Below are 11832 nucleotides of genomic sequence, written 5' to 3'. Positions count from 1 at the left end.
TTCCAAACCAGATGCAGGGACCGTTGATACCGCTCCAGATGATGCACTTGAGCTCAAGTGGGAGTTCGATGAAGACTCTCGCCGTTACTATGTGTATTTCCCAGATGATCAGTAGTGGTGCCCAGTTGGGGCGATCGGGGACCGTGTCGCGTGTGCGGGTTGATCTTTATTTTAGTACTGTAGTCGGACCATGAGTGTATTGAATGAATGTAATGTTATTCATGTATTTGTGTGACGTGGCGAGTGTAAGCCAACTATGTATCTTTTCCCATTTATTTATATTACATGGGTTGTTTGCGAAGATTACCTCACTTGTGACATTGCTTTCAATGCGGTTATGCCTCTAAGTCGTGCTTCGACACGTAGGAGATATAGCCGCATCAAGGGCGTTACAAGTTGGTATCAGAGCCTTCCCCGACTTTGGAGCCCCCTGCTTGATCGAATCGTTGGCGCTGTTGAGTCTAGAAAAATGTTTTGAGTCATTTAGGATTTATATATCGGAGAGTTAGGAATTCTTTTTACTTCCCAGTCCCTTCATCGCTCTGGTGAGGCATCATGACATAGAGTTTTGACTCGTCTCTTCTCAAATTTCACTAAAAAAAAATTTAGGATCACGCGGGTATCTTGGAATCGTTCCGATCGATTTGTGACGAGAACATTGTTCTTGGTGCCTCCTATCATTTAGGGGTTGTGGCAGTGTCCCGGGGAGTTGAGCTCCGAGGTGTTGTCGTCACAATTTTATCGTTGAGATTCTGGAATACCTGAGTTTCGCCGACATCGAAAATCTCGTTTATGCAGTTGTTGGTGAGATAACCTCGAGGCCACCCAGTACTAGGGCGGGAGTTCGGGAGTATTGCCATAACTTGTATAACGGATGCTTTTCGAAGGTTGAGGTAAATGATTTCCGAAGGTTTCTCGGTTATGTGTTGAAGGATGGATACAGCTGGATGTAGGATTTGCTAGATTTGGGTGAGATATTATGCTTCCCCTATATCCCTAACACCTGATTGCATAACCGGAAAGGTTCGGGAGTTTCATAGGTGGGAATTCTTGTAGCTCTAGTTCTTCTTCCGTGGATATTTGGTTTGGGATTGGGTAATCCTCACCAAGTATTTGTTCTTGTCCGTACCTTGTTGTTTTTCTTCTACCTCAATTCTAAGTGGCTTCTCAATTTATGGAAATGTGACCATTTCAATTGGAATGCATTCGTTCATTTTGTTCGGATGTGAAGACTATATGTTGCAATTTCAACCCGTTTGATTCAGCTTAAATATTTGTCTGTCAATGTGCTAATGGATGTCACTGTTGGGGAACGTAGCAATAATTCAAAATTTTCCTACGTGTCACCAAGATCAATCTAGGAGATACTAGCAACGAGAGAGAGAGTGCATCTTCATACCCTTGAATATCGCTAAGCGGAAGCGTTCAAGAGAACGGGGTTGATGAAGTCGTACTCGTCGTGATCCAAATCACCGATGATCCTAGTGCCGAACGGACGGCACCTCCGCGTTCAACACACATATGGAACGGAGAGACATCTCCTCCTTCTTGATCCAGCAAGGGGAGAGGAGAGGTTGATGGAGATCCAGCAGCACGACGGCGTAGTGGTGGAAGTAGCGGGATCCCGGCAGGGCTTCGCCAAGCACAAGCGGGGAGGAAGAGGTGTCACGGGAGGGAGGGAGGCCCCAGGGCTTTAGGTGAGGCTGCCCTCCCTCCCCTCCACTATATATAGGGGCCTAGGGGGCGCCGGCCCCTTGTATATCCCATCTAGGGAGGGGGGCAGCCCTAGGGGTGGCTTGGCCTCCAAGCCAAGTGGAGGCGCCCCCACCCCTTAGGGTTTCCAACCCTAGGCGCATGGGAGGCCCAAGGGGGGGTGCACCAGCCCACCAGGGGCTGGTTCCCACGCCCCTTCAGCCCATGGGGCCCTCCGGGATAGGTGACCCCACCCGGTGGACCCCCGGGACCCTTCCGGTGGTCCCGGTACAATACCGATGACCCCCGAAACCTTCCCGGTGGCCGAAACTGGACTTCCTATATATAAATCTTTACCTCCGGACCATTCCGGAACTCCTCGTGACGTCCGGGATCTCATCCGGGACTCCAAACAACTTTCGGGTTACCGCATACTAATATCTCTACAACTCTAGCGTCACCGAACCTTAAGTGTGTAGACCCTACGGGTTCGGGAGACATGTAGACATGACCGAGACAACTCTCCGGTCAATAACCAATAGTGGGATCTGGATACCCATGTTGGCTCCCACATGCTCCACGATGATCTCATCGGATGAACCACGATGTCGAGGATTCAATCAATCCCGTATTCAATTCCCTCTGTCTATCGGTACGATACTTGCCTGAGATTCGATTGTCGGTATCCCGATACCTCATTCAATCTCGTTACCGGCAAGTCTATTTACTTGTTCCGTAACACATCATCCCGTGATCAACTCCTTGGTCACATTGTGCACATGATGATGATGTCCTACTAAGTGGGCCCAGAGATACCTCTCCGTTACACGGAGTGACAAATCCCAGTCTCGATTCGTGCCAACCCAACAGACACTTTCGGAGATACCCGCAGTGCACCTTTATAGCCACCCAGTTACGTTGTGACGTTTGGTACACCCAAAGCATTCCTACGGTATCCGGGAGTTGCACAATCTCATGGTCAAAGGAAATGATACTTGACATTAGAAAAGCTTTAGCATACGAACTACACGATCTTGTGCTAGGCTTAGGATTGAGTCTTGTCCATCACATCATTCTCCTAATGATGTGATCCCGTTAACAATGACATCCAATATCCATGGTCAGGAAACTGTAACCATCTATTGATCAACGAGCTAGTCAACTAGAGGCTTACTAGGGACATGGTGTTGTCTATGTATCCACACATGTATCTGAGTTTCCTATCAATACAATTCTAGCATGGATAATAAACGATTATCATGAACAAGGAAATATAATAATAACTAATTTATTATTGCCTCTAGGGCATATTTCCAACAGTCTCCCACTTGCACTAGAGTCAATAATCCAGTTCACATTGCTATGTGATTAACACTCAAGGTCACATCCCCATGTGACTAACACCCTAAGAGTTTACTAGAGTCAATAATCTAGTTCACATTACCATGTGATTAACACTCAATGAGTTCTGGGTTTGATCATGTTATGCTTGTGAGAGATGTTATAGTCAATGGGTCTGAACCTTTCAGATCCGTGTGTGCTTTACAAATCTCTATGTCATCTTGTAGATGCAGCTACCACGCGCTACTTGGAGCTATTCCAAATAGCTGCTCTACTATACAAATCCGGTTTACTCCTCAGAGTCATCCGGATTAGTGTCAAAGTTTGCATCGACGCAACTCTTTATGACGAACTCTTTTACCACCTCCATAATTGAGAAAACTAGATGACCCGGTGCGCCAAATGGCGCAGAGACCCATTTGAAACCATGTTCGTGTTGAGAAATATTTGCCTTTTTTTAGTAACTTTATGTTTGATAAAGGATAGAGACCATGTTAAACCCGAAGTGTTTTGAACGTGTATTTGGACAACGTGCCATTTGGCTCTATGTTACCCAAGTAAGGTGCAAGGTCCAAATTCAAGCATCAAGGGTAATGATTCTAAACCTTTTGTAACAGAAACCTTTGCATTTGTTAGTAACTTCGAGTTTTAGCAAGCACCGAGGGTAATAATTATAAACCTTTTATATGAAAAATTAAGGAATACCTATGTTCAAACTATATACTTTAGCATGTGAAACTAATTCAAACTGTGCAAGTTGAAATATTTAGAGACCGATCGTAAAATTGCCGGCTCCACTCTACTGCGACGCGAGGGCCGGCTTGCTGCACCTTCCCCACATAATTGGCCATAAAATTTTCAATTGTCTACATTAGTATTTCTTAGAAACCATATAGGAGATGAGAGAAAAGTAAAAACATTGTTAAATGAAAACTATGTACCTTAGCTATCTAAGGCTTATGAAAACTGCAATCTTGAAAGAGGAAAACAACATTAGAAATCTTAATGTTCCTGGTCCTGAATAGTGTATTCGTCTAAATATGTAGTTGATCACCCGGTGCAAAGGAAAAAACTTCTCATGATATACCGCTGGGAACCTAAAAGCAAGTCATCACACATACAAACATTCCAAGGGAAAATGCGTAAACTCACAACTCAAACAAACTACTAACAGGACCATGTATGATTTTGCAGCTTAGAATCTACATAAAACAGAACAGTGCAGGTAACCTCTACCTAAATCTCACAACTAACTTTATTCAAACATTTATTCTTAGATCATTCGTACTCCTTTTATGTACAAATCATGCAATATCTCTGTCAAAATCAATGCCAATGCATGCACATGCACAAGTCTGAACTAAACAACATATATGATATAGCATAATTATATGATCTAAAATAGATGCATGATCAGGGGAGGAAGATGGTGAAGCCAAAGATGAGCAACTGAGATTGGGGAACGACGACCAGCGAGCAGCAGCCCATAGTGATGGCCGGCTCCATTCGACCATGACGCGAGCAACGTCGGAGCTCCGGCCTGGCTGCTCCTTCCCCATGCCCGTCCTACTCATCCTCTGCTTCTCCACACCAAGCATGAAGACCACACCAGCCAGGCTCTCTTATGGCGATGACCTGCGCCCGATCCAGAATCCTTGCTGCACAAGGAAATAGATGACCCGAAGCAGTCCAATAATTAGTAGCATCAGAGATCTCATACATAGCGCATTCAGAAATATAACGGTTTACATTCTGGTCAATGGCAGCATGAAGTCCAAAAGCATCAAGTGAAGCAAGAAGAAAGGTTTAAAGATAGTTCAAGGTAAAGAAAATCCTTAGGGTTATTTACAACAATTTGTTTAGGTTGCTTTCATAAAGCATAGTGCGACACCATCCAGTTAACAATATGAAGTGGATGGCCGTCTCAATTCCTTGCTTCATGCGATGAACAAATCTGTGTAAAAATACACAATGTTAGTTACTGCATGGACACAATGTGTTGGAAAGTTGACCGAAAATGGTAATTATATTACTTTATCATAGGTTATGGGAGTAATCACTGCATATTCCATCGGTACCAAAGATTAGCTAAAATAACTCTTTTCTAGGAAACAAATGACAATCTATCTGGTGTAGATATATACTATAGATGCAGTGTTTTCAGCAAACCAATTAGCTTTACACTTAGAACCCAGCTCAGAATAAAAAGGGAACTTATAATGAGAAAGGAGGGAATTTTATAAGCATATTAATCTCTACATCATAGACTCTTTGTGAATCTGGACCATTATTAATAATTTAACATGTCATGACCTATTTTGTTCTCATGTCAATGGAAAGAAACACCTACTCACACATGTAAAAAGGCTAAAGCTACCACTGAACCAAAGCTATGAAGAAGCTTCAATTCTAATGTTGTGTGAAACAACCTTTTGTCAGAACAAACCAAGCCTATGCAAAACTGTAATGCAAATTATAGAATAAACTTAGTAACACAACTATTTGTTTGTTTGATGGCAAATTTTAATTCTACGAAAGAAAGCAAAATGCTGAGAGACTTATCAAGGGATACCTGAATTTCATTGGCATGTGCAATTTCTAGGAGTAAAGAACTCTGTTGCTCACATTCATATACATCTTCTAATCAAGAATAGTCTACAAAAGTGCATGCTAAGATGTAGTCTGAAGAAAACAATTATAAGTATGCCCAAACCAGAAAATCGATGTAATATCTTGTAAAACAAATATCAAAATCATGCCTAATTTCACCTTTTAGGGATTAGAGCAAGATTCAGAAATAGAACCATCCTTATTAAATGCTCTCTGCTCTGAACCACAGTTTTAGAATGATTCTGAAAGTACAAATGCCTAGAGGTTTCTTGATGTAAATTTGGAACAAATATGAATCCAATGTATGGAGAAATAAGACAGAGGCCAATTTTTTTCTACTAAGCTGTATCTTGTATGAAACTATGCCCAGATACAATTGGTATCAAACAATTTGGTTCCAGGTATTAAAAGGAAAAGGTAACCTCCTTATTTTTCAGGTAATATCAAAAATGTGGGTCTACAGAAGATTTAATAGACCTACAGAGTTAGTTTCTGAGCTACCAATTTAAATAATTTAACGAGAAAGCTAATCCCACGACCAAAGTGTGTCTGTATGTTGTGCTAACTACACTTTAAGGCTTGAAGAAAATGTACATATATGTTAGGCGACATAACAATGTGATGGTTGTATGCATCAATTAATGCAGAGGCCGGGGGTTTTAACCTCCTTTTCCAAAAAAAACGTGAGCCATTCATTCAGTAGAAATTTGCAACCAAATACAGAACCGACAAATTAAACAATATGTGGATCCATCCTCTAAGAATAGCTATTAATCAAACATCATACCTTGTGTCGTTGGCATAAGTTGATGGCAAGCTAGGACAGCAAATAAAAGTAGATCCGCTACTTCTAGTAATTCTACCAGACACCTGCATGGAGAAAACATGGCATCAGAGGTTAACGATCAAACACGTGGCAAGCATCAAGCAAGGCCATCAACCATTTAAGTAATAATACAGGAAAAGAACCACCATATATGTGAAGGAGCGAGCTTTGAAATAGAACATCGTTGAGGCAAGTTGGCTAATGCGTTTCAATTAGGATAGGATAGGAGTGAGAGTTAGTACTTAGAAGCTCTCTTGCTCCTCTTAAGAACTTAAAAGGTCCTTTCTTTTCTTTTCTCGACAATACGTGTTGGGAGACCAGCTCATGAACAGAAAGCATTCCAGCGAGGATGCACATACTTAATATGGTTTGGCTCATAACATAGTTGAAATTCGTTGTCTCAATAGTGCTTCACATTAATTTTGGTAGAAACATATTTCACATTAATTTTGGTAGAAACATATTTCACATTAATTTTAATTAAGAGGAGCAGGGGCATTTAATGGCAGATGCAAGCAATTGTGATCAGCAGAAAAGGCTAAATCGTCAGGGTGCCGACGACATAGATCAATTCTTTGTTTGGGAACTGACCTTACGATGAACCAACTTGGGTCGACACACACATCGTATAAAATCTACCAGACCAGGTACTACCACGACTTGACTCCACAAGGCCCACAAACTTCCAACGACGTGAAACCACCGTCAGCATCAGATAGCTTAATTCATAAATCCTGGCCCCTCCACCAAACAACTATTTCACATCTTCAATACAAAAAACAAAGAATGTTTATTTGAAATGATTGACATGTGCTTTATGATTATTTAAATCACAGAATTTTCTCTATCGTCCATCAACATAAACAGTGAAAGAAAATTAGACCAAAACACCTTTTTATGTAGAAGAGGCGAGCAGACTATTTAAAAACATGGCATATATTTCTGCATATAACTCAATGTGAAGTGGAGTAGTGGCTGACCTTGCAAAAAGACTCCTTTTCTCGAGGGAGTTAAGCCATACATATTAGAGGCGAGTAGAGAGCGGCCGTACTTGTCACCGGCTTCCACGTAGCCGCACCACAAGCACGAAGCTGAGAGGCCATAAACATGCAGAGGCTGCTTTCAAAGATTACACAGGTTACTCTCCAGGAAGAAAATATATAATTCATAGAATTATATCGACATGGAAAATCTTTTGATCTCCATGATTCCACTGAGATTGGTTTGCCTGGGGCTGGGGACCCACTCAGGACTGTAGGATAGCAAAATCAACGGATCAAACAAACTGCACAATGGGAAATTTCATGGCAATACAAGACCAGGAGGAGGGAACCTGTGATAGCAGGGTGGATTCAGTTGGGGGTGATGAACCCCGAGCTCTCCGTCGCCAAAGAGTCCCTCATTTGCCACCACCGAAATTACTCTCAATTAGTCTACTCCTGGTTAAGCCTGAACCAGACAATTATTCAAAATTTAGTTTAGCAGAGATTTCGAGCACCACCTACCGCTAGCTGCTGGGGGATTCTTGCAATGACCGCAGTAACCTAAGCCAATGCAGTAATGGCATGATACAACACAAAACTGGGCACGCGTTGTTCTGTGTTTTAAACAGACCACGCAGAAAATAGGAACCAAATCAAACACTGAATCGTCGGGCACTAAATTCATCATGTAGACCATATGTCCTAGTAATGCAGCTAAACTATGCTCCGAATTGGTGCACACAAGACCAACAGATTACTGCACATGAGACTTGTATGCGGATACACATCAGTAACAAATCATCAAGTGCATTCCCTGAAAATCACTCCGTTATATAGCAGACCAAATTAGTAAGACGCGAACAATGAAGAATATCTTCCCTGAATCAGACACCAAAGCCATAAAAAGTCTATGGGTTACACATTAACAATATAGCGCTGTCATTCCCATCTTTTACACGAAAACAGCATATAGTCATGTTCTTGTATATCATGCACCAAAGAAATAACAGGTATCTGCTGCTGCATCAACATGTTTTTATTTGTACTACTTTCCCTTTTGCACCATCCAAAAAAATCGATTTTTTGGTTTGCAAGGCCTCTTGCTCTGGGAATACACAACCATGTATCCTCATTTGACAGGTCATGAAGATTGGATCAAAAATTGTGTGAAAACTCTAGACCAAAATAAAAAATGCATCCCTGCCGGTCCAGCATTTATAATACAAATGCAATATTATTTTAGCATCTAACAACAATCAGACAAGTACAAAAGATGGTGTTTTTCATAACCTCACCAGAGATGCGGAGAGAAAAAAGAGGGCAAATTCCCCAAAACTGATTAGCGAATGTGTCACTTCAAGCGTATCCTAGAGAAACTATGCTTCTTGGCTGTCTTTTGACATCTCTTCCATTTCCAATTCCTTGACTGCTGCTATGAGGCTGCGGGTAATGCCCTTAAGGTATAGTCCACTGCCCTCCATTTCCTCCAGGAGCTTCTCAGCTATTCTCCAGTCCGTAGCCTTCAGACATAACGACTGGATGAGTTTGTTATACTCATCTACATTTGGCTGTACCCCGTCCTCCTTCATCTCCTTTAGGCACTCCAGGGCCTTCTCAAACTCCTCCATCTTGCAGTAACCACAGATCAGTATGTGATAATGGGCTTCATCAATCATGCCTCCCTTTGCGTAGCCACTCATGATCATGCTGTATGTATAAACATCAGGGCGCAACCCTCGCCTCTCCATCACCCTAATCATATCCTTTGCGTTCCTCCATTTCTCCCTCTTTAGACAATCCTGTGATGACAAAGTTGAACACTGCACTACCAGGAGCTGGGCCAAGATTCACCATCCTCATCAACAGCTTCTTTGCATCCTTCACATTCTTTATCCTGCACAAACTATGTATAACGGCAGCAAAGGACTTGCCTGCATGCTTAAGAGACTCTCCTTTGTATTCCTCCAACAGCTCCAGAGCCATACTGATGGTCTCATCATTCTTTGCCAAAGCACCAACAAGGAAATCCAAGGATGACTTAGCCACGTAGGAATCTGAACCTTCTTCTCCTTCACTGCTAGGTATACTGAATGTGCCTCCGTCACCTTCTTCCCCTTGCAAAAGAAGGTCACAATCTCACCGGCCTTCTTCCCATCAGCAAAGCACCCAGAGCTAATCATCTTCTCGCAAACTCCCCATGCAGCACCAACCATGGACTTCTTTCCAGCCGCTTGAATCGCCAGATAATAGCTATCACCGTCTGAGGTACATCCAAACTCACTGAACTTGTCAAGCACCTCTAGCGCCGCCTTCAATTTCTCAAGCTTCCAGAACATTGCTAGCACTCTGTTCAGCAGTGGGGTGCTCCAGGGTTAGCCGCGGATGATGTTGGAGGACCAATGGAGATGGTAGGGGAACGATAGGAGAGCACGGGAAGGTGCTGGATGGCCGCTGGGGTCGCCGGAGCGGGCCGGAACCGGCCGGCGGCTGCTGCCCTTCTCCAGATCGAGGCTGCACTCCTGGCCTCTCCTGCTCCAGATCGAGGCCCAGATCGACGCCATGCTCGGGAAGAGAGGAAGAGGAGGGGGAGGCGGAGCAGCCCTTCTCTGGCCGCTGCCAGGCGGGGAGGCGGAGCTGCGACGAGCGGCGGCGGAAGGGAGAGAAGGAGACGGAGGAGTGGCTGTGTGGCCGTGCAGGTCCGGCGGCGCGTCGCCGAGGGGATGGGAGGCGGCGACAACAGGAGGGGGCGGGGAAGAGAAGAGTGGAGGGAGGAGAGGGAGATAGAGGAGGGCTCGCGGCGGAGGCGAACACGTGTGGATGAGGAGGGAGCTCGGGGAGGCGGCTGCGGGTGCGTGGGAGGAAGGTTTGGGGGCTAGGTTTCTACAGGCGGAGCGGCTGACTTTTATACACCTGCACGTGAAAGTACAATAATGCCCTCGGTGGGGCACGGAATTTACAAGCGGTGGCACGAGCGATTTAAAGGCGACGTGGAGGGCGCGGTTCTGCCTAGCAGTCTAGGAGGGTTTATATGTTCAATTCCTTAGTCCACTAGTTACTAAGGATAAATTTGACCGCTGTCACGTGATCCATTCCTGGATCACTCTTGTACCCCTTGACTGACTCATGGCAAGGCACACTTCAGGTGCGGTACACAGCATAGCATACTATAGAGCCTACGTCTAAAGCACAGGGGACGACCTTCGTCCTTTCTCTCTCTTCTGCCGCGGTCAGGTCTTGAGTCTTACTCAATACTCACACCTTGTAACACAGCCAAGAACTCCTTCTTTGCTGATCTATTTTGAACTCCTTCAAAATCTTGTTACGGTATGTATTCATTTGAAATTTCTATTAAGCGGTTTTTGATCTATCCTTATAGATCTTGATGCTCAATGTTCAAGTAGCTTAATCCAGGTTTTCCATTGAAAAATACTTTTCAAATAACCCTGCATGCTTTCCAGAAATTCTACATCATTTCTGATCAACAATATGTTAACAACATATACTCATCAAAAATTCTATAGTGCTCCCACTCACTTCTTTGGAAATACAAGTTTCTCATAAACTATGTATAAACCCAAAATCTTTGATCATCTCATCAAAGCGTATATTCCAATTCCGAGATGCTTACTCCAGTCCTTAGAAGGATTGCTGGAGCTTTGCATACTTGTTAGCATCTTTCAGGATTGACAAAACCTTCTGGTTGTATCACATACAACCTTTCCTCAAGAAAAACGTCGAGGAAACAATGTTTTGACATCCTATCTGCAAGATTTCATAAATAATGCAGTAACACTAACATAATTCCAACAGACTCTTAGCATCACTACGAGTGAGAAAGTCTCATCGTAGTCAACTCCTTGAACTTGTCGGGAAACATTTTAACGACAAGTCGAGCTTTCTTAATGGTGACACTTACCATCAATGTCTGTCTTCCTTTTAAAATCCATCTGCACCTAACAGCCTTACGACCATCAAGTAGTTCTTTCAAAGTCTATACTTTGTTTTATACATGGATCCTCTCTCGGATTTTATGGCCTCGAGCCATTCATCGGAATCCAAGCCCACCATCGCTTCTCCATAGCTCGTAGGTTCATTGTTGTCTAGTAACATGACTTCCAAGACAGGATTACGTACCACTCTGAAGTAGTACGCATCCTTGTCGACCTATGAGGTTTGGTAGTGACTTGATCCGAAGTTTCATGATCACTGTCATAAGCTTCCATTTCAATTGGTGTAGGTGCCACAGGAACAACTTCCTGTGCCCTGCTATACACTAGTTGAAGTGACGGTTCAATAACCTCATCAAGTCTCCACCATCCTCCCACTCAATTCTTTCGAGAGAAACTTTTCCTTGAGAAAGGACACGTTTCTAGAAACAAT

At 43.4% G+C, this 11832-nt stretch overlaps 1 pseudogene; it reads right to left on the bottom strand.

The window, feature by feature from the left end:
* Window positions 1-4159: 4159 nt before the first annotated feature.
* Window positions 4160-9824, bottom strand: LOC119299827 (annotated as a pseudogene).
* Window positions 9825-11832: the final 2008 nt, after the last annotated feature.

This window comes from Triticum dicoccoides, chromosome 5A, assembly GCF_002162155.2.
Source record: "Triticum dicoccoides isolate Atlit2015 ecotype Zavitan chromosome 5A, WEW_v2.0, whole genome shotgun sequence".
Taxonomy (NCBI): domain Eukaryota; kingdom Viridiplantae; phylum Streptophyta; class Magnoliopsida; order Poales; family Poaceae; genus Triticum; species Triticum dicoccoides.
The sequence above is the reverse complement of the archived record's forward strand: the minus strand, read 5'-3'. Positions and strand labels throughout refer to the sequence as shown.